Consider the following 26,860-nt stretch of genomic DNA (forward strand, 5'->3'; position numbering starts at 1 on the left):
GAACCAAAGTCTGAGACTCGAGTCGACTCCGGAAGATTACGAGTCGACTCCAAGCGTATCAGAAGCACTGGCACAGGCTCGAGTCGACTCCTGTACATTACGAGTCGACTCCGACTGAGAACAGACAGACGAACAGAAAGATCCAACTCAAAACCTGTCAACGAGTCGACTCCTGAAGAACGCGAGTCGACTCCGATACTGCCGAGTCGACTCCAGGGAGTTACAGACAGAAAGAGAGAGAAGTTATTTTGGACCCTGAGAGCCGAGTCGACTCCTGAGGAACTCGAGTCGACTCCGATGGTTGGCAGGTCGACTCCAAAGGAAGCGAGAGTCGACTCCCAGTGTGATACAAGGCAAAAGTCAGAGAGCAACTTTCGGACACTGAGAGCCGAGTCGACTCCCGCAAAGTCCGAGTCGACACCAAGATAGCGCGACCCCAAAAAGACAGAAGACAATATTTTCGTCTCTGAGAGGCGAGTCGACTCCAAGACAGTTCGAGTCGACTCCAAGACAGCGCTACCCCAAAAAGACAGAAGACTGTTTTTCGGATACTGAGAGCCGAGTCGACTCTGAAACAGTTCGAGTCGACTCCAGGATGGCACGAGTCAAAAGACAGAAGATCGGGAGTTCGGACTCTGAGCGCCGAGTCGACTCCCAGAATTTTCGAGTCGACTCAAGTGAGCAAAGTTGAAGAATACATCTATGGATTCCTTGGAATGAGTCGACTCCAAAAGTGCCAGGTCAGCTCCAGACTTTGGGAAGTCGACTCCGGGTTAAGTCGAGTCGACTCCCAGTCGAGAAGAGCACTTTAATTCAAATCCGGAACAGTTGCCGAGCCGACTCCAGAAAAGCATGAGTCGACTCCAGATCGCGCGAGTCGACTCCGATCCCAACAAAAATATTGTCAGGATGTGCAGAATGTGCAGAACGGCTAGAAGATTGTGTCTAACGGCTAGTTTCCGTGGGGAATGGCTTAAATAGCCACAGAGAACTGTAGCAAGGTAGAGAAGCGACATTCCATTCAAAGAAAACAAGAAATCTTCATCTACCAAAGGATTTCAAAGAAAAAGAAGGAAGAGGGGCCATTAACTCCATCCAACCAACTCTTCCCAGCATTAAAGAAGTCTCCTTCAGTCTTCAAGTCTTCAAGACATTCAAGAGGAGACCCCGAGTTCGAGAAACCCTCCTCTACATCTTCATAAATTCGTTTGAGGGCTCTTAACTTCTCTCTTATTTATATCGCTGAATATCTGCTTGTTTAGAAGCTGTATTTTTCTGTTTGTTTTTCAATCCATTTGTTCGTTACTTGATTCAATCAGGGGATTGAATCAAGGGTGTAAAGGTTTGTTGGTGAGCCTAGGTTGAAACCAACGTGTAAGGGTTTGATTATGATTCCGGAAAAACAATTGGGTGGTTCTAGTCGGTGAGCCTGGGAAAACCGACCGAGTTCGTTGTGATCTCGTAAAACAACAAGTTAGATTGTGAGCTTGTAAAACAACCGACTGTAATCCGAGGGGTTATAGTGAATTCCCAAGTGAGGCTTGAGGAGTGGACGTAGGAGCAAGGGTTAGCTCCGAACCACTATAAATTTCCTTGTGTTTGTGATTGTCTTGTTGTCTCTTACTTTCATTTCATACACTGCACATAGCATCTAATTAATCCACTTGCAAAAAGCATTGATTAGTTATTCACAAACCTTTTAATTGCTATAATTATTTTAAGACCCAATTCACCCCTCCCCTCTTGGGTTGTCTATCTGGGCAACAAGTGGTATCAGAGCCAGAACTCTATTACCCAAAGAGTAAAAGATCAAAATGACAACCCCATTTGGATCTTCTCACATTGAGGGCCAGTCCACCCATAGACCTCCATTTTTTAATGGATCCGACTACTCATATTGGAAGGCTAGGATGAGAATATTTATCCAAGCCCAAGACTATGAGATGTGGACCACCATACTAAATGGACCATACATCCCATCCATTTATGTAGAGGGTGTCACTGTACCCAAGCTTGAAAAAGATTGGGATGACAATGACATAAGGAAGGCACAACTAAATGCCAAAGCCATGAATGTGCTTTATTGTGCTTTAGATAGAAATGAATTCAATAGAATCTCTACTTGCATTTCTGCAAAAGAGATTTGGGATAGACTTGAAGTGACCCACGAGGGCACAAATCAAGTAAAAGAATCCAAAATAAATATATTAGTTCATAAGTATGAATTATTTAAAATAGATTCTAATGAAACAATCACTTGCATGTTCACTAGATTTACTGACATTGTCAATGGCCTAAAAAGCCTTGGCAAAAATTATACTAACAGTGAGCTTGTCAGGAAGATTCTTCGTTGTCTACCAAGGTCATGGGAAGCCAAGGTGACGGCAATCCAAGAAGCCAAGGACTTAAACAAGCTGCCACTCGAGGAGCTACTTGGATCCCTCATGACGCATAAGCTAACAATGAAACAACACAATGAAGAAGAGTCCTCTCACAAGAAAAAGGTAATAGCACTAAAATCTGTTTCCACTAACAAAGATTTGTCTTGCAGCAGTAGCAGTGAAGAGGAAGACAATGAGGGAGATAATGATGAGGCTCTCCTTGTAAGAAAATTCCGTAGATTCATCAACCGGAAGAAGTCCTCTCATCAAAGGAGAGGCCCCTCAAGCTCCTATCACAAGGATAAAGGTAAGGAAAGAAAAAATGAGGAGATCGGATGTTATGAGTGTAAGAAGCCGGGGCATTTCAGAGCTGAGTGTCCTTTGCTGAAGAAGGGGAGCAAGTACAAGAAAAAGAAAGTCCTCGTCTCCACCCTATCGGACTCCGATACATCATCATCATCATCGGATGAGGAACAAGAAGAAAAGGCCAACCTATGTTTTATGGCTAACGACAATGAGGTAACATCCGAAACACATTTAGACTTTACCTTTGATGAATTATATGATGCTTTCAATGAATTAATGGACGAGTATAAGACAATAAACCTTAAGAACAAAGAGTTGAAACTAACTAACCAAACTCACCTCCGTAAGTACGATACATTAATTAAGGATAAAGATGCTATCATTAAAGAAAATTCAGAACTTAAGACAAGCAACCAAATGTTAATTCAAAAGACTAATGCCTTAATTAAAGATAACGAAAGACTAACCAAAGAAATATGAGAACTTAAAAATAATAAACAAATCATAAAAGAGAGTCTCACAAAAGACCTAAATGGACTAAAAACAGAAAAACAAAAATTGGCACTAGAACTTGAAAAGTACAAGTCTTTTGTAGAAAAAATTACATATAGCTCAGAAAAATTAGAAATGATACTTAATAGTCAACGAGCTGTGTTCAATAGTGCTGGTTTAGGGTATAAACCTAAAAATAAGCAAAAGCTCCTTAGTAATTTCTTTGTAAAAGCAGGGAAAAGCAAAACTAAGAAAATAACATGTTTTTGCTGTGAAACATTAGGACATAAAGCAAATGTGTGTGATTATAGAAAAGAAAAAACTAAGAGAAAAATTAAAAGGGTTTGGGTTCCAAAAGGAACCAACATTACTAACCATGAAGGACCCAAGAAAACTTGGGTACCTAAAATTGTATGATTTGCTTGTGTAGGAGTGTCTTGCAGCCAAGGTCGACAAAAATTATTGGTACTTGGATAGTGGCTGCTCAAGACACATGACGGGTGACAAAGACCAATTCTTCACCCTTGAGCCTAAGAAGGGAGGTGCTGTGACATTTGGAGATAATAACCAAGGTCACATCATTGGTATAGGTAAAGTACAAATCACCCCTTCAACTTTTATTGATAATGTTAGATATGTTGATGGTCTTAAGCATAATCTACTTAGCATTAGTCAATTATGTGATAGAGGTTTTGATGTTTTGTTCAAACCATCTTTATGCATCATAACCAACTCAAATGACAACAGTTTAGTTTTTAAAGGAATAAGACGTGGGAATGTGTATGTAGTAGACCTTGAGGATCTTGCCAAACATAACCTATATTTAGTTGTTAATGAAACTAAGGATAATGATGCTAGTTGGTTATGGCACCGTAAATTGGGTCATGCAAGTATGGACACAATATCAAAACTAGTTAAAAGAGATTCCGTGATAGGTTTGCCAAAACTAAAGTTTGAGAAGAATAAAATATGTGAAGCTTGTCAATATGGCAAACAATCAAGGAACTCATTTAAATCCATAAATTGTGTCTCTACCTCTAGACCTCTAGAACTACTATACATGGATCTATTCGGACCAACTAGAACCACAAGTCTAGGTGGAAATAAATATGGTCTAGTTATTATAGATGATTTTTCTAGATATACTTGGGTCATGTTCTTAGCTCATAAAGATCAAGCATTTTCAGTATTTAAGAAATTTCATAAGGAAGTAACAAATGCTAGAGATACTTCAGTCATAGCTATTAGAAGTGATCATGGAACGAAATTTGAAAATCATCTATTTGATGAATTTTGCAATAAAAAGAGAATAACTCATAATTTTTCTGCACCTAGAACACCACAACAAAATGGAGTTGTAGAAAGAAAAAATAGAACCCTAGAGGAAATGGCTAGAACCATGCTATATGAAAGTAACCTCCCTAAGTACTTTTGGGGAGAAGCCATTAATACCTCATGTCATATATTAAATAGAGTTTTATTGAGACCCATTATAAAGAAAACACCTTATGAACTTTGGAAAAATAGAAAACCAAAAGTAAACTATTTTCATGTCTTTGGATGTAGGTGTTTTGTTCATAATAATGGAAAAGATAATCTAGGTAAATTTGACTCTAAATCTGATGAGGGTATATTTTTGGGGTATTCTACAACTAGTAAAGCCTATAGAGTTTTTAATAAAAGAACCCTTGTTATTGAAGAATCTATACATGTTGTTTTTGATGATTCTAGTGATATCTCTTCTAGCAAGAGAGTTGATCTTGATGATGATGCTGAAATTCTTGAAGAAAAAGATTGATGAGATGACATTACAAGAAGATGAACAAAAATTAATTGAAAATGCATCATCAAGCCAAGAGGCTATTGTGGATCATGGGCTGACTAAGGCTTGGAGGTATGCTCATGGGCATCCTAAGAAATTAATTTTAGATGATCCATCTCAACCTGTTAGGACTAGAGCATATCTTAGGAACTTAAATAATCATCTAGCTTTTGTCTCACATTTTGAACCCAAACACATAGAAGAAGCTGAAAAAGATGTAAATTGGATAAATGCAATGCAAGAAGAACTAAACCAATTTACTAGAAACAAGGTATGGAACCTAGTTGAACGACCCTCTAAATATTCAATTATAGGTACCAAATAGATATATAAAAATAAACTTGATGAAAATGGAATTGTAATTAGGAATAAGGCTAGACTAGTAGCAAAGGGCTATAATCAAGAAGAAGGTATAGATTTTGATGAAACCTTTGCTCCTGTAGCTAGACTTGAGGCAATTAGATTATTACTAGCATTTCATGCTCTAAGAATTTCAAATTATTTCAAATGGATGTAAAAAGTGTATTTTTGAATGGGTATATTAATGAGGAGGTGTATGTAGAACAACCTCCTGGTTTTGAAAATCATCAAAACCCTAATCATGTGTATAAATTGAACAAAGCACTTTATGGTTTGAAACAAGCACCTAGAGTATGGTATGAAAGACTTAGCAAATTTCTACTAGATCATGAGTTCTCTAGGAGAAATGTAGATATAACACTATTTTTAAAGAAGAAAAACAAAGAAATATTAGTAGTGCAGATTTATGTTGATGATATTATTTTCGGTGCTACTAACAATCGCCTCTGCGAAGAATTTGCTGACTTGATGCAGAGTGAGTTTGAAATGAGCATGATGGGAGAGCTGAACTATTTCCTCGGGCTTCAAATCAAACAATCTGAAGAAGGGATCTTCATCAATCAAGCTAAATACATCAAGGAGATGCTTAAGAAGTTTGATATGGAGGGAAACAAGTCAATCAGCACACCCATGAGCTCATCATGCAAACTAGACCAAGATGAATCAGGTAAATCTGTAGATCAAAAGATGTATAGAGGTATGATAGGATCTTTATTGTATCTCACTGCAAGTAGACCTGATATCATGTTTAGTGTATGCATGTGTGCTAGATATCAGTCTAATCCTAAGGAATCTCATCTAATTGCAGTCAAGAGAATCTTTAAATACCTAATACGAACAAAAAATATAGGTTTATGATATTCTAAAGAATCTAGCCTGAACTTAATAGGATACACAGATTCAGACTTTGCTGGTTGTAAACTTGATAGAAAAAGCACCAGCGGGTCATGTCAATTCTTAGGAGAAAATTTAATCTCATGGTTTAGCAAGAAACAGAACTCGGTTGCATTATCTACTGCTGAAGCTGAATATGTTGCTGCCGGGAGTTGTTGTGCTCAAATCATGTGGATCAAACAACAACTGGAAGATTATGGAATTAAACAAGATAAAATTTTCATTAATTGTGATAATACAAGTGCTATTAACTTAACTAAGAATCCAATTCAGCACTCAAGAACCAAACACATTGAAATAAGACATCACTTCATAAGAGATCATGTACTGAATGGTGATGTTACACTTCAATTTATTTGCACTGATGATCAACTAGCTGACATCTTTACAAAACCCTTGAGTGAAGAGAGATTTAGTGTGCTTAGGAGAGGATTAGGAGTGATTGATCCATCCTAGTGATGTTCTCTTCTAGTTCATTGATTTTGATGATTAGGTTGTGTTAAATATAGAGTCTCTCATCGATGATTATCAAATCAGATCATAAACTTAGTGATTATCCCTTGTTTGGCACGAAAATAGCATGATTTTTAGGTGCGTGCCAGAGTTCGAGTCGACTCGGATACGTTTCAGAGTCGGCTCATGAGGGGGAGTCGACTCGCACACAGATGGGAGTCGACTCGAGGTCGATGGCAACATATGGGGAGTCGACTCGCGCATATTTTGGAGTCGACTCGAGGTCGAGTCGACTCGCGACTTACTGGAGTCGACTCGCGGTCGGGAATCCGATGTTTTAACCCTAATTGTAGCGTTTAATCGACACTTCTATTCACCGCCTCCACTGTTCACAAACCCTAGAGTCGTCTCCGACCTCTTCTCCGACCTCCATTAGGGCTTTTTCGTCGAGTTTCTTCCGATTCCTCGTGTCCTTTCCCCCTCTCTAGGTCTAGGATGCCTCGGAAAGCAGTTGTCCCGAGCCGGAAGAGGCCTCAATCCGCGAGCGGCGCCGAGCGACGGTCCAAGGCTCGGAATGAACCCGTGAGGCCACAACCTCCGGTTCCTTCCCCGCCGAGGCCGGTTCCCTCGCGTCCGTGCGCCGGGAAGGCAGTCTCCACCGGGAGATATGTCAACTTCGACTATCTCTCCCGGGAAGGCTTCACAATAGGGCATAGGTTGAGGGCCCAAGGATTAGAGTTGCTTTGCTCCCTGGATCTCCCTACTTACCCGGGGCTAGTTAGGGAGTTTTATGGGACAGTTTCTAGGGGTAATGGTGGGATACAGGGAACCGTAGCCGGTGTCCCTTTATTCATTTCAGAGGATTTTATAGCACAAATCCTACATCTTCCCCAAGTAGGGGTGTTTGCCACTCACCCGGCCGATAGGACTGAGGCCCTTACGGCCATATTAGGGAGTCCACCCCAGTCCCCACTAGATGAGGTGTCCGCTAGTCAGCTTTCAGTTGAAATGCGGCTCCTCCTGAGTATTATATCTAGGACCCTCTTTTCCAAGACCGGCCGCTTTGACTTTGTATCCGAGAGGGACCTAGCCCTAATGTACTATATTCTCCAAGATACCCCAATTAACTTTCCTAAGCTGATCTACAAATACCTATGTGAGCCACTAGACAAACCTAGGCTCACCCTTCCATATGGGATGTTGTAACCCTGATTTTTAGGGAGTCCGAGGTCCCCATTCCTGAGGGGAACCCTCTCGCGCACTGCGATACACAGATCGCATGGGTGAGGGAACCCTTCACAGGATGGGATTTGATAAGGTTGAGGGAGTCTGGGTCAGGAAATCATCCTCTTCCACACCTACTACTCGACACTCCCCCAGCCCTGATCATGATTCTGACTTTCCCACCTATCCCTCCATCTCAGCACCATCCACTTCAGCCGGACCCTCCTCTTCAGCACCTCCTACTCAGCCACTAGAGGTCCGGATCTCTCCTGAGCAGCTCCGGGAGCTGCGGCAGGAGATCGTGCGGGATCTTCGGGACGACCTACTGAGGGAGCTCCGAGGTCCAGCCACTGCCCCCTCTTCTGCATTGGTTCCCTCATTGTCAGCCGTGACCGAGATGACGGCTCATCTGAGGAAAGAGATTTACAACGTCAGAAGCCTTATACAAGCCCAGTTCTCAAATATGAGTGATGTCACAAGCAACACAAGAAAGATGCGAGATGACATCCGACACGACTTGGGCAGCCAGAGTCAGGGGGCCGAGCGTCTGGCGAGTGTGTTGATCTCCAAGTTGGATACCCTTCAGGAGAGTCTGACTGAGCTCTCCTCGATCCACAGTAGGGCCACCTCGGCGATCATCACGCAGCTAGGGCACGTCACAGTTGGGGTCAGTCTACTTATGGAACAATCAAGACTGAGACAGGGAGCCACATCCTCCTCAAAGAAGCCCTAGCTTGCTTTTTCATTTTGACATGTACTTACTGCTTTACTCTTTGTGGAGTGATTGATTAAAACCCTATTTGATTTTGATGAGCTCAAAGCATTTGAGTATATCTTTTGTTTACTAATGAATTCAATTGAGTGTTTCAGTGAAAATCTTGTCTAAATGTTTCTAGACTTGGTTCAAGATATTTTGGACAAATTAAGAAGTCGTTTTGAACCAAAGTCTGAGACTCGAGTCGACTCCGGGATATTACGAGTCGACTCCAAGCGTATCAGAATCACTGGCACGGGCTCGAGTCGACTCCGGATCATTACGAGTCGACTCCGACTGAGAACAGACAGACGAGCAGAAAGCATCAACTCAAAACCTGTCAGCGAGTCGACTCCTGAAGTGCGCGAGTCGACTCCGATGCTTACCGAGTCGACTCCGGAGTAATATGAGTCGACTCCAAGGTGTTACAGACAGAAAAGTCAGAGAGCGATTTTCGATCCTGAGATTCGAGTCGACTCCTGTGGAACGCGAGTCGACTCCGATGGTTGGCAGGTCGACTCCAAAGAAAGCGAGAGTCGACTCTCAGTGGTACACAAAGGAAAAGTCAGAGAACAGTTTTCGGACTCTGAGATCCGAGTCGACTCCCGCAATGCGCGAGTCGACTCCGAGACAGCGCGACCCCAAAAAGACAGAAGACCGAATTATTGTCTCTGAGAGCCGAGTCGACTCCCAGACAGCTCGAGTCGACTCCAAGGCAGCGCTACATCAAAAAGGCAGAAGGCTGTGTTTCGGAAACTGAGAGCCGAGTCGACTCCGGAACAGTTCGAGTCGACTCCAAGACTGGACGAGCCAAAAGACAGAAGATAGGGAGTTCGGGCTCTGAGCGCCGAGTCGACTCCCAGGATTGTCGAGTCGACTCGAGTGGGCCAAGTTGAAAATTAGCTCCATGAACTTCATGGAATGAGCCGACTCCGAGAATGCCAAGTCAGCTCCAGAAGTTGGCGAGTCGACTCCGGGTTAAGTCGAGTCGACTTCCAGTCGAGGAGGTCACTTTAATTCAAATCCGGAACAGTTACTGAGCCGACTCTAGAAAAGCATGAGTCGACTCCCGCTACAGCCGAGTCGACTCCAGATCGCGCGAGTCGACTCCGACCCCAACGGACACATTGTCAGGTTGTGCAGAGTGTGCAGAACGGGCAGAAAAAGGTGTCTAACGGCTAGTTTCCGTGGGGGGTGGTTTAAATAGCCACAGAGGACTGTAGCAAGGCAGATAACGACCATTCCATTCAAAGAAATCAAGCATTCTTTCTCTGCAAACGGGTTTTCAATAGAAAAGAAGGAAGAGCACCATTAACTCCATCCAGCTTCCTCTTCCCAGCAATTAACGAAGTCTCCTCCTGCTTTCAAGTCGACCAGACGTTCAAGAGGAGACTCAAAGTTCAAGAAGCCCTACTCTACTCCAACTCAAACGTGTTTGAGGGCTCTTAACTTCTCTCTAGCTTATATTGTTATTTATCTGCTTTTGAGAAGCTCTGTTTTTCTGTTTGTTGTCATTCTTTCCACCTTGTCTTTGCTTGATTCAATCAGGGGATTGAATCGAGAGTGTAGAGGTTGGTTGGTGAGCCGAGGGTAAAACCAACGTGTAAGGGTTCGATTGTGATCTCGGAAAAACAATCGGGATGGTTCTAGTCGGTGAGCCTGGGAAAACCGACCGAGTTTATTGTGAGCTCGTAAAACAACAAGTTTGGTTGTGAGCTTGTAAAACAACTGGCTGTAATCCAAGGGGTTATAGTGAATTCCCAAGTGAGACTTGGGGAGTGGACGTAGGAGCAAGGGTTAGCTCCGAACCACTATAAAAATATTGTGTTTGTGATTGTTTGTCTCTCTCTATTGCTCTCATTTCATTCACAGCACATAGCAACTAATTAATCATCTTGCAAATGTATTAATTAGTCATCCACAAACGTTTTAAGTGTAAAATTATTTTAAAACCCAATTCACCCTCCCCTCTTGGGTTGTCTATCTGGGCAACAAGTGGTATCAGAGCCTAAACTCTTCTACCCTAAGAGTAAAAGATCAAAATGACAACCCCATTTGGATCTTCCCACATAGAGGGTCAGTCCACCCAAAGACCTCCATTCTTTAATGGATCCGACTACTCATATTGGAAAGCTAGGATGAGAATATTTATCCAAGCCCAAGACTATGAGATGTGGACCATTGTATCAAATGGACCATACATCCCATCCATCTATGTAGAGGGTGTCACTGTACCCAAACTCGAAAAGGATTGGGATGAACATGACATGAGAAAGGCACAACTCAATTCCAAAGCAATGAATGTGCTTTACTGTGCATTAGATAGGAATGAATTCAATAGGGTCTCTACTTGCAATTCTGCAAAAGAGATTTGGGATAGACTTGAAGTGACCCATGAGGGCACGAATCAAGTCAAAGAATCCAAAATAAATATATTGGTTCATAAGTATGAACTATTTAAAATGGATTCTAATGAAACAATCACTTGCATGTTTACTAGATTCACTGACATTGTCAATGGCCTAAAAAGCCTTGGCAAAAACTATACTAACAGTGAGCTTGTCAGGAAGATTCTTCGCTGTCTACCAAGGTCATGGGAAGCCAAAGTGACGGCAATCCAAGAAGCCAAGGACTTGAACAAGCTACCATTTGAGGAGCTTCTTGGATCCCTAATGACGCACGAGCTAACAATGAAGCAGCACAGCGAAGAAGAGTCCTCCCATAAGAAAAAGGTAATAGCTCTCAAATCTACATCATCTAACAAAGATTTGTCTTGCAGTAGCAGCAGTGAAGAAGAAGATCATGAGGGAGATGATGATGAGGCTCTTCTCGTGCGCAAGTTTAGAAAATTTATCAACCACAAGAAGTCCTATCATCAAAGGAGAGGCCCCTCAAATTTCTATCGCAAGGATAAAAGTAAGGAAAGAGAAAATGAGGGGATTGGATGCTATGAGTGCAAGAAGCCGGGACACATCAGAGCTGAGTGTCCCTTACTAAAGAAGGGGAGTAAGTACAAGAAGAAGAAAGCCCTTGTCACCACCCTATCAGACTCCGACGCATCATCATCATCATCGGATGAGGAACAAGAAGAAAAGGCCAATTTCTGCTTCATGGCCAATAAAAATGAGGTAACATCCGTACCACATTTAGATTTTACTTTCGATGAACTATTTGATGCTTTCAATGAATTAATGGATGAATACAAAACAATAAACGTTAAAAACAAAGAACTAAAAGTAAGTGACCAAACTCATCTCCGTAAGTATGATTCATTAGTTAAGGATAAAGATGTACTTATCAAAGAGAATGCAGAACTTAAAACAAGCAACCAAATCTTGGTACAAAAGAATAATACCTTAACTAAAGAAAATGAAAGGCTGAACAAAGAAACATTAAAACCCAAAAACAATAAACATATAAATGAGAGTATCACAAAAGAACTAAATGATCTAAAAGCAGAAAAACAAACACTAACTAAAGAACTTGGAAAATACAAACCCTTGGTTGAAAAATTTACATATAGTTCAGAAAAATTGAATATGATACTTAATAGTCAACGAGCGGTATTCAATAGAGCAGGTTTAGGATATAAACCTAAAAATAAGCAAAAACTTCTTAGTAACTTCTTTGTTAAAGCAGGAGAAAGCAAAACTAAGAAAATAACCTGTTTTTGTTGTGGAACTTTAGGACATAAAGCAAATGTGTGCAATTATAGAAAAGGAAAAACAAAAAGAAAAATTAAAAGGGTATGGGTTCCAAAAGGAACCAACATGACTAACCATGAAGGACCCAAGAAAACTTGGGTACCTAAGATTATATGATTTGCTTGTGTAGGAGTGTCTTGCAGCCAAGGTCAACAAAAATTGCTGGTACTTGGATAGTGGCTGCTCAAGACACATGACGGGTGACAAGGATCAATTCTTCACCCTTGAAGCTAAGGAGGGAGGTGCTGTGACTTTTGGAGACAATAACCAAGGTCACATCATTGGTATAGGTAAAGTTCAAATTACCCCTTCTACTTTTATTGATAATGTTCGATATGTTGATGGTCTTAAGCATAATTTATTAAGCATTAGTCAATTATGTGATAGAGGTTATAATGTTATGTTTAAACCATCACTATGCATCATAACAAACCCAAATGACAATAGCTTAGTTTTTAAAGGAATAAGACATGGAAATGTGTATGTTGTAGACCTTGAGGATCTTGCCAAACACAACCCATGTTTAGTTGTTAATGAAACTAAGGATAATGATGCTAGTTGGTTATGGCACCGTAAGTTAGGTCATGCAAGCATGGACACAATATCTAAACTAGTTAAAAGAGATTCTGAGATAGGTTTGTCAAAATTAAAGTTTGAAAAGAATAAAATATGTGAAGCATGTCAATTTGGCAAACAATTAAGGAACTCCTTTAAATCTATAAATTGTGTCTCTACCTCTAGACCTCTAGAACTACTACACATGGACCTATTCGGACCAACTAGAACCACAAGTCTAGGAGGAAATAAATATGGTCTAGTTATCGTAGATGATTATTCTAGATACACTTGGGTCATATTCTTAGGTCATAAGGATCAAGCATTTTCAATTTTCAAGAAATTTCATAAAGAAGTAACAAATGCTAGAGACACTTCAGTCATAGCTATTAGAAGTGATCATGGAACCGAATTTGAAAATCATTTATTTGATGAGTTTTGTAGTAAAAAGGGGATAACTCATAATTTCTCTGCACCTAGGACACCACAACAAAATAGAGTTGTGGAAAGAAAAAATAGAACTCTAGAGAAAATGGCTAGAACTATGTTGTGTGAAAGTAACCTCCCTAAGTATTTTTGGGGAGAAGCCATCAATACTTCATGTCATATATTAAATAGAGTTCTATTGAGACCCATTATAAAGAAAACACCTTATGAACTTTGGAAAAACAGAAAACTAAAGGTAAACTATTTTCATATCTTTGGATGTAGGTGTTTTGTTCATAATAATGGAAAGGATAATCTAGGAAAATTTGACTCTAAATCTGATGAGGGTATATTCTTGGGGTACTCCACAACTAGTAAAGCCTATAGAGTCTTTAATAAAAGAACCTTAGTTATAGAAGAATCTATACATGTTGTATTTGATGATTCTAGTGACATCTCTTCTAGCAAGAGAGTTAATTTTGATGATGATACGGAAATTCTTGAAGAAAAGATTGATGAGATGACATTACAAGATAATAATCAAAAATTAATTGGAGATGCATCATCAAGCCAAGAGGCTACTGTGGATCATGGGCTGACCAAGGCTTGGAGGTTTGCTCACGGGCATCCTAAGAAATTAATTCTAGATGATCCATCTCAACCTGTTAGGACTAGAGCATCACTTAGAAACTTGAACAATCATCTAGCTTTCGTTTCACATTTTGAGCCCAAACACATAGAAGAAGCTGAAAAAGATGCAAATTGGATAAATGCAATGCAAGAAGAATTAAACCAATTTACTAGAAACAAGGTATGGAATCTAGTTGAAAGACCTTCTGAATATTCAATTATAGGTACCAAATGGATTTATAAAAATAAACTTGATGAAAATGGTATTGTAATAAGGAATAAGGCTAGACTAGTAGCAAAGGGTTATAATCAAGAAGAAGGTATAGATTTTGATGAAACCTTTGCTCCTGTAGCTAGACTTGAGGCAATTAGACTTTTACTAGCATTTGCATGCTCTAAGGACTTCAAATTATTTCAAATGGATGTAAAAAGTGCATTCTTAAATGGGTATATTAATGAGGAGGTATATGTAGAACAACCTCCTGGTTTTGAAAATCATCAATACCCTAATCATGTATATAAATTGAACAAAGCACTTTATGGTTTGAAACAAGCACCTAGAGCATGGTATGAGAGGCTTAGCAAATTCCTATTAGAACATGAGTTCTCTAGGGGCAATGTAGATACAACATTGTTTCTAAAGAAGAAAAACAAAGATATGTTATTAGTACAGATTTATGTTGATGATATTATTTTCGGTGCTACTAACAATCGCCTCTGCGAAGAATTTGCTAACTTGATGCAGAGTGAATTTGAGATGAGCATGATGGGAGAGCTGAACTATTTCCTCGGGCTTCAAATCAAACAATCTGAAGGAGGCATCTTCATCAATCAAGCCAAATACATCAAGGAGATGCTTAAGAAGTTTGATATAGAGGGAAACAAGTCAATCAGCACCCCCATGAGTTCATCATGCAAATTAGACCAAGATGAATCAGGAAAATCTGTAGATCAGAAGCTATATAGAGGTATGATAGGATCTTTATTGTATCTTACTGTAAGTAGACCTGATATCATGTTTAGTATTTGCATGTGTGCTAGATATCAGTCTAATCCTAAGGAATCTCATCTAATTGCAGTCAAGAGAATCTTTAAATACCTAATAGGAACAAAGAATATAGGGTTATGGTATTCTAAAGAATCTAGCCTAAACTTAATAGGATACACAGATTCAGACTTTGCTGGATGTAAACTTGATAGAAAAAGCACCAGCGGGTCATGTCAATTCCTAGGAGAAAACTTAATCTCATGGTTTAGCAAGAAACAAAATTCGGTTGCATTATCTACTGCTGAAGCTGAATATGTTGCAGTCGGGAGTTGTTGTGCTCAAATCTTGTGGATCAAACAACAATTGGAAGATTATGGCATTAAACAAGATAAAATTTCCATTAATTGTGATAATACAAGTGCCATTAATCTAACTAAAAATCCAATTCAGCATTCAAGAACTAAACATATTGAGATAAGACACCACTTCATAAGAGATCATGTACTAAATGGTGATGTGACACTTCAATTTGTTTGCACTGATGATCAATTAGCTGACATTTTTACAAAACCCCTAAGTGAAGAGAGATTTAGTGTGCTTAGGAGGGGATTAGGAGTGATTGATCCATCCTAGTGGTATTTTTCACTAGTTCATTGATTTTGATGATTAGATTGTGGTTAATATAAAGTTTCTTTTCAATAATCATCAAATCAGATCATAACTTAGTGATTTTCCCTCATTCGGCACGAACATAGGATGATTTTAGGTGCGTGCCAGAGTTCGAGACGACTCGAGTAAGTTTCAGAGTCGGCTCGTAAGGGGGAGTCGACTCGCGCATACTTTGGAGTCGACTCAAGGTCGAGTCGACTCGCGACTCAGAGGAGTCGACTCGTAGTCGGGATCCGACTTTTTAACCCTAACTCCGTCGTTTACAAAACACTTCTATTCACCGCCGCCACTGTTCACAAGACCTAGAGCCGACTCCTAGATCGTCTCCGGCCGTTCCTAAGCCTTTTCCCGTCGACCTTTCACCGTCCATTAGGGTTTTTATCCCATTCTAGGTCAAAATGCCTCGTAAAGTCGTTGTCCGGAAGAGGCCCCAACCCGCGTCCGGTACCGAGCGGCGTTCCAAGGCTCGGAACGACCCCGCGAGGTCACAACCTCCGGCTCGTTCCCCGCCGAGGGAGGTTCCCTCGAGGCCGTGCGCCGGAAAGGCGGTCTCCACCGGGAGATACGTCGATTTCGACTATCTCTCCCGGGAGGGCTTTACTATAGGAGAGAGACTGCGGGCCCAGGGCTTAGAGTATTTCCTCACCTTAGATCTCCCCACATACCCTGGACTAGTTAGGGAGTTCTACGGTACCGTCCATAGGGGCGATGGGGGTATAGAGGGCACGGTAGCCGGTGTCCCATTATTCATTTCGGAGGATATCATTGCTCAGGTCCTCCATCTTCCCCAAGTTGGGGTGGCACCCGCACACCCTGAGGATAGGACTGAGGCCCTTACGGCCATTTTAGGGCATCCACCCCAGTCCCCCTTGGATGAGGTGTCTGCTAGCTCACTTCCAGTTGAGTTGCGGCTCCTCCTGAGCATCCTTTCTAGGTCCCTCTTCCCGAAGACTGGCCGCTTCGATTTTGTATCTGAGAGAGACCTAGCCCTTATGTTCTACATCCTCCAGGACACCCCAATCAACTTCCCGAAACTTATGTATCGATATCTCTGTGAGCCACTAGATAGACCTAGGCTCACCCTCCCCTATGGTATGATGTTCACTCTTTTGTTTAGGAAGGCCGAGATTCCTATTCCTGAGGGGGAGCCCTCTCGCGCATTGCGATGGACAGATCGCACGCGAGCGGGAACCCTACACAGGATGGGGTTTCGGAAGGTAGAGGGGACCTGGGTTAGGAAGTCTTCCACCTCCACACATACCACCAGACATTCCCCTAGTCCTGACCCAGACTCAGATTATCCTGACTTTCCCTCCACCTCTGCTCCCACCACCTCAGCCGGACCCTCCTCCTCAGCTCCACATACTCAGTCCATGGAGGTCCGGATCGCTCCTGAGCAGCTCCGGGAGTTGCGGCAGGAGATAGTTAGAGATCTCCGGGATGACCTGCTTAGGGAGCTCCGGGGTTCAGTGCCTGCTCCTTCTCCTGCACATTCTTCAGCGTTGGTCCCTTCCCTGTCCGCCGTGGCTGAGATGACGGCCCATGTGCGGGAAGAGATCGACAATGTAAGGTTCCTGGTCCAAGCCCAGTTCCACAGCATGAGCGAAGTCTCGAGCACCACTCGGAAGATGCGCGATAACGTCCGACAGGATATGGGCACCACTACCCAGGGGGCCGAGCGCTTGGCGAATGTACTGATCGCCAAGTTGGACACACTGCAGGAGACCCTGACCGAGCTCTCCACCACACACAGCAGGGCCACTTCGGCCATCATCTCCCAGCTTGGGAATGTCACAGACGGGGTCACTCTCCTCATGGAGCAGAACAGATTGAGAGGAGGAGCCACATCCTCGAGAGGAGGAGCCACATCCTCGAGGAGACCCTAGCTGCTTTTGTTTTATTTTGACATGTACTTTTTTGCTTTACTTATTGTATTCTAAAATGTATTTACATACACATCAATACAATGAGTAGACATATTCTCTTCAATTGTGTGCAATTTGATCTCTAATTGATTGATTGTTCTGCTTACCTCCTTTTTGATACGATGACAAAAAGGGGGAGAAATATTTAGTAGATATGTAAATGGAATCAACATAAAAGAAATCAAAATGAGAATCAAAAATTAAAACACAATTTGTTCTTAGTGGATTTGGTACCTCGAGGCTCATTATCTCTCTGTTGGGGCTCCTAATGGAGTAATCTCCAGAATCTATTCAAGGGATATTCGGAGATTAGTTGAATCCTACTCAAGAACAAATTGACAGATTTTTCCTCTAAAAACCAAAAATTTTAGTTCAAAAACTTCAATGCATTAAAAGGAAATTCAGAGAATCAAAACAAAGTAGAATGCATATGTTGAGGGGGAGAATCTGAATTTTTAAGAAAGCTAAATCATTAAATATATATAAGCCAAACAATTGAATGCATGACATGAAGGCTTATATAATTCCAAATGAAAGGGAGAGCTTTAACTCCAAAATTTATTATTTCACACCTTTCAAGCTTGGATAAATTAAATAACCAGACACTTGAATTCATTTATGGATTTTATTTTCCTGTTTATTGAGCAATTCACTTTACATATACTCAATGTTTTGTCATCATCAAAAAGGGAGAGATTGTGGAGTGATTGATTAAAACCCTATTTGATTTTGATGAGCTCAAAGCATTTGAGTATATCTTTTGTTTACTAATGAATTCAATTGAGTGTTTCAGTGAAAATCTTGTCTAAATATTTCTAGACTTGGTTCAAGATATTTTGGACAAATTAAGAAGTCGTTTTGAACCAAAGTCTGAGACTCGAGTCGACTCCGGGATATTACGAGTCGACTCCAAGCGTATCAGAATCACTGGCACGGACTCGAGTCGACTCCGGATCATTACGAGTCGACTCCGACTGAGAACAGACAGACGAGCAGAAAGCATCAACTCAAAACCTGTCAGCGAGTCGACTCCTGAAGTGCGCGAGTCGACTCCGATGCTTACCGAGTCGACTCCGGAGTAATATGAGTCGACTCCAAGGTGTTACAGACAGAAAAGTCAGAGAGCGATTTTCGACCCGAGATTCGAGTCGACTCCTGTGGAACGCGAGTCGACTCCGATGGTTGGTAGGTCGACTCCAAAGAAAGCGAGAGTCGACTCTCAGTGGTACACAAAGGAAAAGTCAGAGAGCAGTTTTCGGACTCTGAGATCCGAGTCGACTCCCGCAATGTGCGAGTCGACTCCGAGACAGCGCGACCCCAAAAAGACAGAAGACCGAATTATTGTCTCTGAGAGCCGAGTCGACTCCCAGACAGCTCGAGTCGACTCCAAGGCAGCGCTACATCAAAAAGGCAGAAGGCTGTGTTTCGGAAACTGAGAGCCGAGTCGACTCCGGAACAGTTCGAGTCGACTCCAAGACTGGACGAGCCAAAAGACAAAAGATAGGGAGTTCGGGCTCTGAGCGCCGAGTCGACTCCCAGGATTGTCGAGTCGACTCGAGTGGGCCAAGTTGAAAATTAGCTCCATGAACTTCATGGAATGAGCCGACTCCGAGAATGCCAAGTCAGCTCCAGAAGTTGGCGAGTCGACTCCGGGTTAAGTCGAGTCGACTCCCAGTCGAGGAGGTCACTTTAATTCAAATCCGGAACAGTTGCCGAGCCGACTCCAGAAAAGCATGAGTCAACTCCCGCTACAGCCGAGTCGACTCCAGATCGCGAGAGTCGACTCCGACCCCAACGGACACATTGTCAGGTTGTGCAGAGTGTGCAGAACGGGCAGAAAAAGGTGTCTAACGGCTAGTTTCCGTGGGGGGTGGTTTAAATAGCCACAGAGGACTGTAGCAAGGCAGAGAACGACCATTCCATTCAAAGAAATCAAGCATTCTTTCTCTGCAAACGGGTTTTCAACAGAAAAGAAGGAAGAGCACCATTAACTCCATCCAGCTCCCTCTTCCCAGCAATTAACGAAGTCTCCTCCTGCTTGCAAGTCGACCAGACGTTCAAGAGGAGACTCAAAGTTCAAGAAGCCCTACTCTACTCCAACTCAAACGTGTTTGAGGGCTCTTAACTTCTCTCTAGCTTATATTGTTATTTATCTGCTTTTGAGAAGCTCTGTTTTTCTGTTTGTTGTCATTCTTTCCACCTTGTCTTTGCTTGATTCAATCAGGGGATTGAATCGAGAGTGTAGAGGTTGGTTGGTGAGCCGAGGGTAAAACCAACGTGTAAGGGTTCGATTGTGATCCCGGAAAAACAATTGGGGTGGTTCTAGTCGGTGAGCCTGGGAAAACCGACCGAGTTCGTTGTGAGCTCGTAAAACAACAAGTTTGGTTGTGAGCTTGTAAAACAACTGGCTGTAATCCAAGGGGTTATAGTGAATTCCCAAGTGAGACTTGGGGAGTGGACGTAGGAGCAAGGGTTAGCTCCGAACCACTATAAAAATATTGTGTTTGTGATTGTTTGTCTCTCTCTATTGCTCTCATTTCATTCACAGCACATAGCAACTAATTAATCATCTTGCAAAAGTATTAATTAGTCATCCACAAACGTTTTAAGTGTAAAATTATTTTAAAACCCAATTCACCCCCCCCCTCTTGGGTTGTCTATCTGGGCAACACTCTTTGTATCTACAAGTGTACCTACATATACAATCAATACAATGAGTAGACAATTTTCTTCAATACTGTGCAAATTTAATCTCTAATTGCTTGTGTGATGTGCTTTCTTCCTTTTTGCTATGATGACAAAAAGGGGGAGAAAATATATTGAATAGACATGTAAAGGGAATCAATGAAAATCAATAAAAAGCAAACTTTTAAAACACACAATAATTTGCTCTTAGTGGATTCGATACCTCGAGGCTCATTATCTCTCTGTTGGGGCTCCTAACGGAGTAATCTCCAGAATCTATTCAAGGGATATTCGGAGATTAGTTGAATCATACTCAAGAACAAATTGGCAGATTTTTCCTCTAAAAACCGAAAATTTAAGTTCAAAAGCTTCAATACACTAAAAAAAATTTCAGAGAATCAAAACAAAGTTGAATGCATGTGTTGAGGGGGAGAATCTGAATTTTTAAGAAACAAACTCATTAAATATATATAAGCCAAACAATTGATTGCATGACATGAAGGCTTATATAATTCCAAATGAAAGGGGAAGCTTTAACTTCAAAATTTACTGTTTCACACCTTTCAGTTTTGGATAAATTAAAATAACTAGACACTTGAATTCATTTTAAAATTTTACCATAAATCTCCTTGTTTGTTGAGCAATTCACTTTACATATACTCAATGTTTTGTCATCATCAAAAAGGAGGAGATTGTGGAGTGATTGATTATAACCCTATTTGATTTTGATGAGCTCAAAGCATTTGAGTATATCTTATGTTTACTAATGAATTCAATCTAGTGTTTCAGTGAAATTCTTGTAAATTTATGGTTAAGTGTCTCTAGATTTGGTTCAAGACATTTTGGATAAGTTAAGAAGTCAATTTGAACCAAAGTCTGAGACTCGAGTCGACTCCGGGAGATTACGAGTCGACTCCAAGCGTATCAGAAGTACTGGCACAGGCTCGAGTCGACTCCTGTACATTACGAGTCGACTCCGACTGAGAACAGACAGACGAACAGAAAGATCCAACTCAAAACCTGTCAACGAGTCGACTCCTGAAGAACGCGAGTCGACTCCGATACTGCCGAGTCGACTCCAGGGTAGTACGAGTCGACTCCAGGGAGTTACAGACAGAAAGACAGAGAAGTTATTTTGGACCCTGAGAGCCGAGTCGACTCCTGAGGAACTCGAGTCGACTCCGATGGTTGGCAGGTCGACTCCAAAGGAAGCGAGAGTCGACTCCCAGTGTGATACAAGGCAAAAGTCAGAGAGCAACTTTCGGACACTAAGAGCCGAGTCGACTCCCGCAAAGTCCGAGTCGACTCCAAGACAGCGCGACCCCAAAAAGACAGAAGACAGTATTTTCGTCTCTGAGAGGCGAGTCGACTCCAAGACAGTTCGAGTCGACTCCAAGACAGCGCTACCCCAAAAAGACAGAAGACTGTTTTTTGGATACTGAGAGCCGAGTCGACTCCGAAACAGTTCGAGTCGACTCCAGGACGGCACGAGTCAAAAGACAGAAGATCGGGAGTTCGGACTCTGAGCGCCGAGTCGACTCCCAGAATTTTCGAGTCGACTCAAGTGAGCAAAGTTGAAGAATACATCTATGGATTCCTTGGAATGAGTCGACTCCAAAAGTGCCAGGTCAGCTCTAGACTTTGGGGAGTCGACTCCGGGTTAAGTCGAGTCGACTCCCAGTCGAGAAGAGCACTTTAATTCAAATCCGGAACAGTTGCCGAGCCGACTCCAGAAAAGCATGAGTCGACTCCTGCTGCAGCCGAGTCGACTCCAGATCGCGCGAGTCGACTCCGATCCCAACGGAAACATTGTTAGGATGTGCAGAATGTGCAGAACGGCTAGAAGATTGTGCCTACGGCTAGTTTCCGTGGGGAATGGCTTAAATAGCCAAAGAGAACTGTAGCAAGGTAGAGAAGCGACATTCCATTCAAAGAAAATAAGAAATCTTCATCTACCAAAGGATTTCAAAGGAAAAGAAGGAAGAGGGGCCATTAACTCCATCCAACCAACTCTTCCCTGCATTAAAGAAGTCTCCTTCAGTCTTCAAGTCTTCAAGACATTCAAGAGGAGACCCCGAGTTCGAGAAGCCCTCTTCTACATCTTCATAAATTCGTTTGAGGGCTCTTAACTTCTCTCTTATTTATATCGCTGAATATCTGCTTGTTTAGAAGCTATATTTTTCTGTTTGTTTTTCAATCCATTTGTTCCTTACTTGATTCAATCAGGGGATTGAATCAAGGGTGTAAAGGTTTGTTGGTGAGCCTAGGTTGAAACCAACGTGTAAGGGTTTGATTGTGATCCCGGAAAAATAATCGGATGGTTCTAGTCGGTGAGCCTGGAAAAACCGACCGAGTTCGTTGTGATCTCGTAAAACAACAAGTTAGGTTGTGAGCTTGTAAAACAACCGGCTATAATCCGAGGGGTTATAGTGAATTCCCAAGTGAGGCTTGGGGAGTGAACGTAGGAGCAAGGGTTAGCTCCGAACCACTATAAATTTTCTTGTGTTTGTGATTGTCTTGTTGTCTCTTACTTTCATTTCATACACTGCACATAGCATCTAATTAATCCACTTGCAAAAAGCATTGATTAGTTATTCACAAACCTTTTAATTGCTATAATTATTTTAAGACCCAATTCATCCCCCTCTTGGATTGTCTATCTGGGCAACATTATATATATATTTTATAATTTTTTAAAAATAGATAATTCATGATTCTTTTTGTTGCAAACTATAGTTTACAATGATATATAGATGGTAACTTCCATTACGTCGTTAAATGGTCAATATTCTGCAACAAAACTTTATATGTTGCCAATAAATATATGTATATATAACGATGAAACATTGTCATCACTAAATTATATAAATAATTTGCAATAAAAACTATTTCATCATAAAAGTTATGCGATAATGTATAGGTGATAAAATCTAATTTGTCGTTAAAAAGTTAGTATTCTACGATAAAAATATATATGTTACCAATAAAGTTATGTTTAACTACAAAATATTATCATTGTTAATAGTTAATTAGATAATTAGCAATGAAAATAATTTCTATCGTAAATTTATATACTGAAGAATGTATGATGAAATACTATTTTATCGCTAGATAGCTTACATTATGCGACAAAATTATACACATTAGCAATAAATAAATCTTCGGCGATGAAATACTATCCTCACCAAAAAATAAAGATCCACATGCAAGGAAACATAATGTTGTTGCCAAATATAAAAAAATATTAGTGACGAAATTAACCTGTCAAAAAAATTGCTGATATTTTTTTTATTATCTTGTATCCATAAGTATATATTTGGGAATGATTCTAATATCATCATCAAAATTGATAATTAATTCATGATAAAAATATATTATCATAAAAAGTTATGGTATTCATGACAATAATTTTTCATTGCAAAAATATCATAACCAATAAAATTACCACCAAAAGGCCGGAGTAGAAGTATTTGGCGCCATAAATTTGGTAACAAAAATTACCAACGACATATAATTTGGTTGCTAAAAATACTACTTAAATGATATTTCATGATAAATATTTTATTTCATTTTTTTGTGGTACTTATTAGCAACAAATTGTGTAATTCGTAGGAAAATATTTTGTGGCTGATTGACCATTTTCCTATAGGGATAAATCATGCAAGATCTAACTTGAAGTCATATTATTGCACTGGGGTAACATTCCAAATTGAATTTCTTAAAAGCTTGGGGTTTCCTTCATAACTATAAAAGAGTAAGAAGAGTCCGTCCTCACCTCTGATCACCAGGCAGCCCCTGAAAGGAAGCGTCACCAGCAATGAAATGTCTGGGATCAACGAACTCGGATGACTTTCTCACTAGGCGGAGCAGCACCTAAATATATAAGATTGGCAGAGACAGAAGTGGCCGTGATTCCACTTGTTCTAGATTAAATCCTCGTTTAACTGAAAGGAATTCGGGAGAAGTGAGGAAAGAAACTGGTCGGCAGCATTGGTAAAATAAAGAAAGAATAACGAAAATTGCTCACTGGTTTGGGAACCGCATCGGGTGTGCAATGTATACGGTCGCCTACGGAAGTTGAAAGTTGTGGTCCATAAAATATTCTATAGTGCCCCTCCATATGATTTTTTTTTCTAAAATGATTGGAATCATGGCTGGACGTAACCATATAAAGCTATTTTATATAGACAGGGTAGGTAGGAAAGGCCATCAAGGCCATTGCAGCTTGCAGCGACTATTTGTGCAAGCCATCCCATCCAAACATAAAAATATTAATCCCCACCAATAATCATCCACCCACCACGTGATGGATGCCAATCCTAAACAACGAACCAATTGGATTTACCTCTCTTGATGGAGGAGAGATCTTGAACATAAAAGGAGACTTAAAGTTACTTTCCAATAATCATATAAAATAAATTACTCTCCGGCAACAACTATCCATCTACTACCAGATGGAACACTCTATTCCAAAACAATGTGCCGCCAAGTTGACACCCCTCTAGGAAGGAACGTGACTGCATTACACGCGCGCAACAAGGATGCGCCTTCCTCCTCGCACGATCATCCACTGCGCAGATTTCAAAGCACTACAAATACACCATCCAACTATATGCACAGTTCTCAAAATGATCAGTGGATGATCGCGGAGGCATACGCTTCTTCCGCACAAAGGATATGTTCGTACTTGAGCCTTCATCTAGATTAGGTGCTTTAGGCGCCAAATTCGACTTTCATAAATTGCAACTTGGTCCTAACTTGTCGTCTTTAAATTCAGCCTCATGTCCATTTTTAAACTGGACATGGCAGACTTTCATTTAGAAAAGCCATTTTAGAAAAGATCCGTATACGCAACTGGTATGTACATTTAAGCATATGGTATTAATATAAGACTGTCTATGGGGACATCTCGATGACAGCCTTCATCTACTTTTATCAATTGCAACTTGGTCCTAAGCCATCAGGTCCTCAGTTGACTGGATACGGAAACTGCCTTCGGCTAAGAGGTCCAAAGCAAATAGCGTGGACTGGTCACAGCTAGTTCAATCTTCTACGGTTGAGAAAGATCTCTTGGTCCAATTTGAAGAGCATAGAAACTCGGATTCTCCAGGAAGAACGCATCTCCAGAAATCCGTTCTTCGAAGAAATATTGGTAGTTCATCAAAAAGAATTCAGCCATCAAACTCCCTTGCAATTTCTTGGTGACAAAAATTACCAACGAAATATAATTTTGTTGCTAAAATACTACTTAAATGATATTTCATGACATATATTTTATTTCATTTTTTTATGATACTTATTAGCTACAAATTATAATTTGTAGCAAAATATTTTGTCGCTCATTGACCATTTTCTTATAGTGACAATCATGCAGCACAATCTATCTTGAAGCTATATAACTTGAAGCTATATTATTGCACAGGAGTAATATTCCAAATTGAATTTCTAAACTTGAAGCTATATTATTGCACAGGAGTAATATTCCAAAATGAATTTCTAAAAAGCTTGGGGTTTCCTTCGTAACTATAAAAGAGTAAGAACAGTCCGTCCTCACCTCTGATGCAGCCCAGCCCTTGAAAGGAAGCGTCACCAGCAATGAAATGTCTGGGATCAATGAAGTAGGATGACTTTGTCGCCGGAGAGAGTGCATCCCTATGCGCACATCGATCAGGGCAGCACCTAAATATATAAGATTAGCAGAGAGAGAAATGGCCGTGATTCCACTCTTTATAGATTAAATCCTCGTTTAACTGAAAGGAATCCGAGAGAAGCGATGAAAGAAGCAGCCCGGCAGCACTGGTAAAACAAATAAAAAATAACGAAAATTGCTGTCTGGTTTGGGGACCGCGTCGAGTGTGCACGGTCGCCTAGGGAAGTTCAAAGTTGTGTTCCTACGCCAGGAGGCACATGAGTGTGCTCTTTTTTATTATTTTCTGGCCATCCAGCTCAATTACGGGTTAAATTACGGTTAACAAAACAAGAGGAGATTGGATGAGCTGGACATAACTATATAAAATGTCAGATGATGAGCAAAAATTATATCGGGCGGACTTTTTTTTTTTGCCACAGTTTTTTTTAGTGCTCATCTTAGAGAATAAACCCAAAAGTCATATTTCTTCTACTAACAGAATGGTCAGTTCTACAACGAAAAGAAACTAAAAAAAAAAATATAGTACATAATATTATTGTGGTCAAGTAATACACACCAAGCAAATTAATTATTTAGCAAGTCAATATACACATCAAGGTAGATCGATATATAATTTCTAGAACAAGGGTTCATCAGTATATAGTACATAATCAGATGATGCACACTTTTCTAATAAATTTGCAAGATAGTTTTTTTCTAATATATTTGATAAACTAAGAGAAGAGAAAGAAATATTTTTATTCTATGTACTTTTCTATCACAGTTACAACGATTTGTACATCAATATTAACCAAACAATAGAGCTAAGAACGAAAACACATCAAAGAAAATATCAATCATATTTGGACTAATATAGTAACAATGGTAACTATACTTGAACAAAATTCAAAAAATTAAGCTTTGAGAAACCAAGAACGGTTTCTTACGTAAAAGAGAAACCAA

At 40.7% G+C, this 26,860-nt stretch overlaps 1 protein-coding gene across 5 annotated transcripts in view; it reads right to left on the bottom strand.

Moving 5' to 3' along the window:
• The window catches only part of LOC103697346 (disease resistance protein RPM1-like), a 41,455-nt gene extending 14,846 nt beyond the window's left edge, over nucleotides 1–26,609 (bottom strand). The window contains exons 1-2 of one of the 5 annotated variants that reach the window (XM_039121541.1): nucleotides 25,823–26,609; nucleotides 24,044–24,212 (exon numbers count right to left, since the gene is read on the bottom strand). The gene's annotated coding sequence lies outside the window, so the exon portion shown is untranslated. Of the gene's footprint in view, nucleotides 1–24,043; nucleotides 24,414–25,822 lie in introns of those variants that run through there. The other 4 variants (XM_039121540.1, XM_039121543.1, XM_039121542.1 and 1 more) reach the window with 4 other exon arrangements.
• Between the last annotated feature and the right edge of the window lie 251 nt (nucleotides 26,610–26,860).

The sequence above is a fragment of the Phoenix dactylifera genome, unplaced genomic scaffold (assembly GCF_009389715.1).
Source record: "Phoenix dactylifera cultivar Barhee BC4 unplaced genomic scaffold, palm_55x_up_171113_PBpolish2nd_filt_p 001128F, whole genome shotgun sequence".
NCBI classification, from domain to species: domain Eukaryota; kingdom Viridiplantae; phylum Streptophyta; class Magnoliopsida; order Arecales; family Arecaceae; genus Phoenix; species Phoenix dactylifera.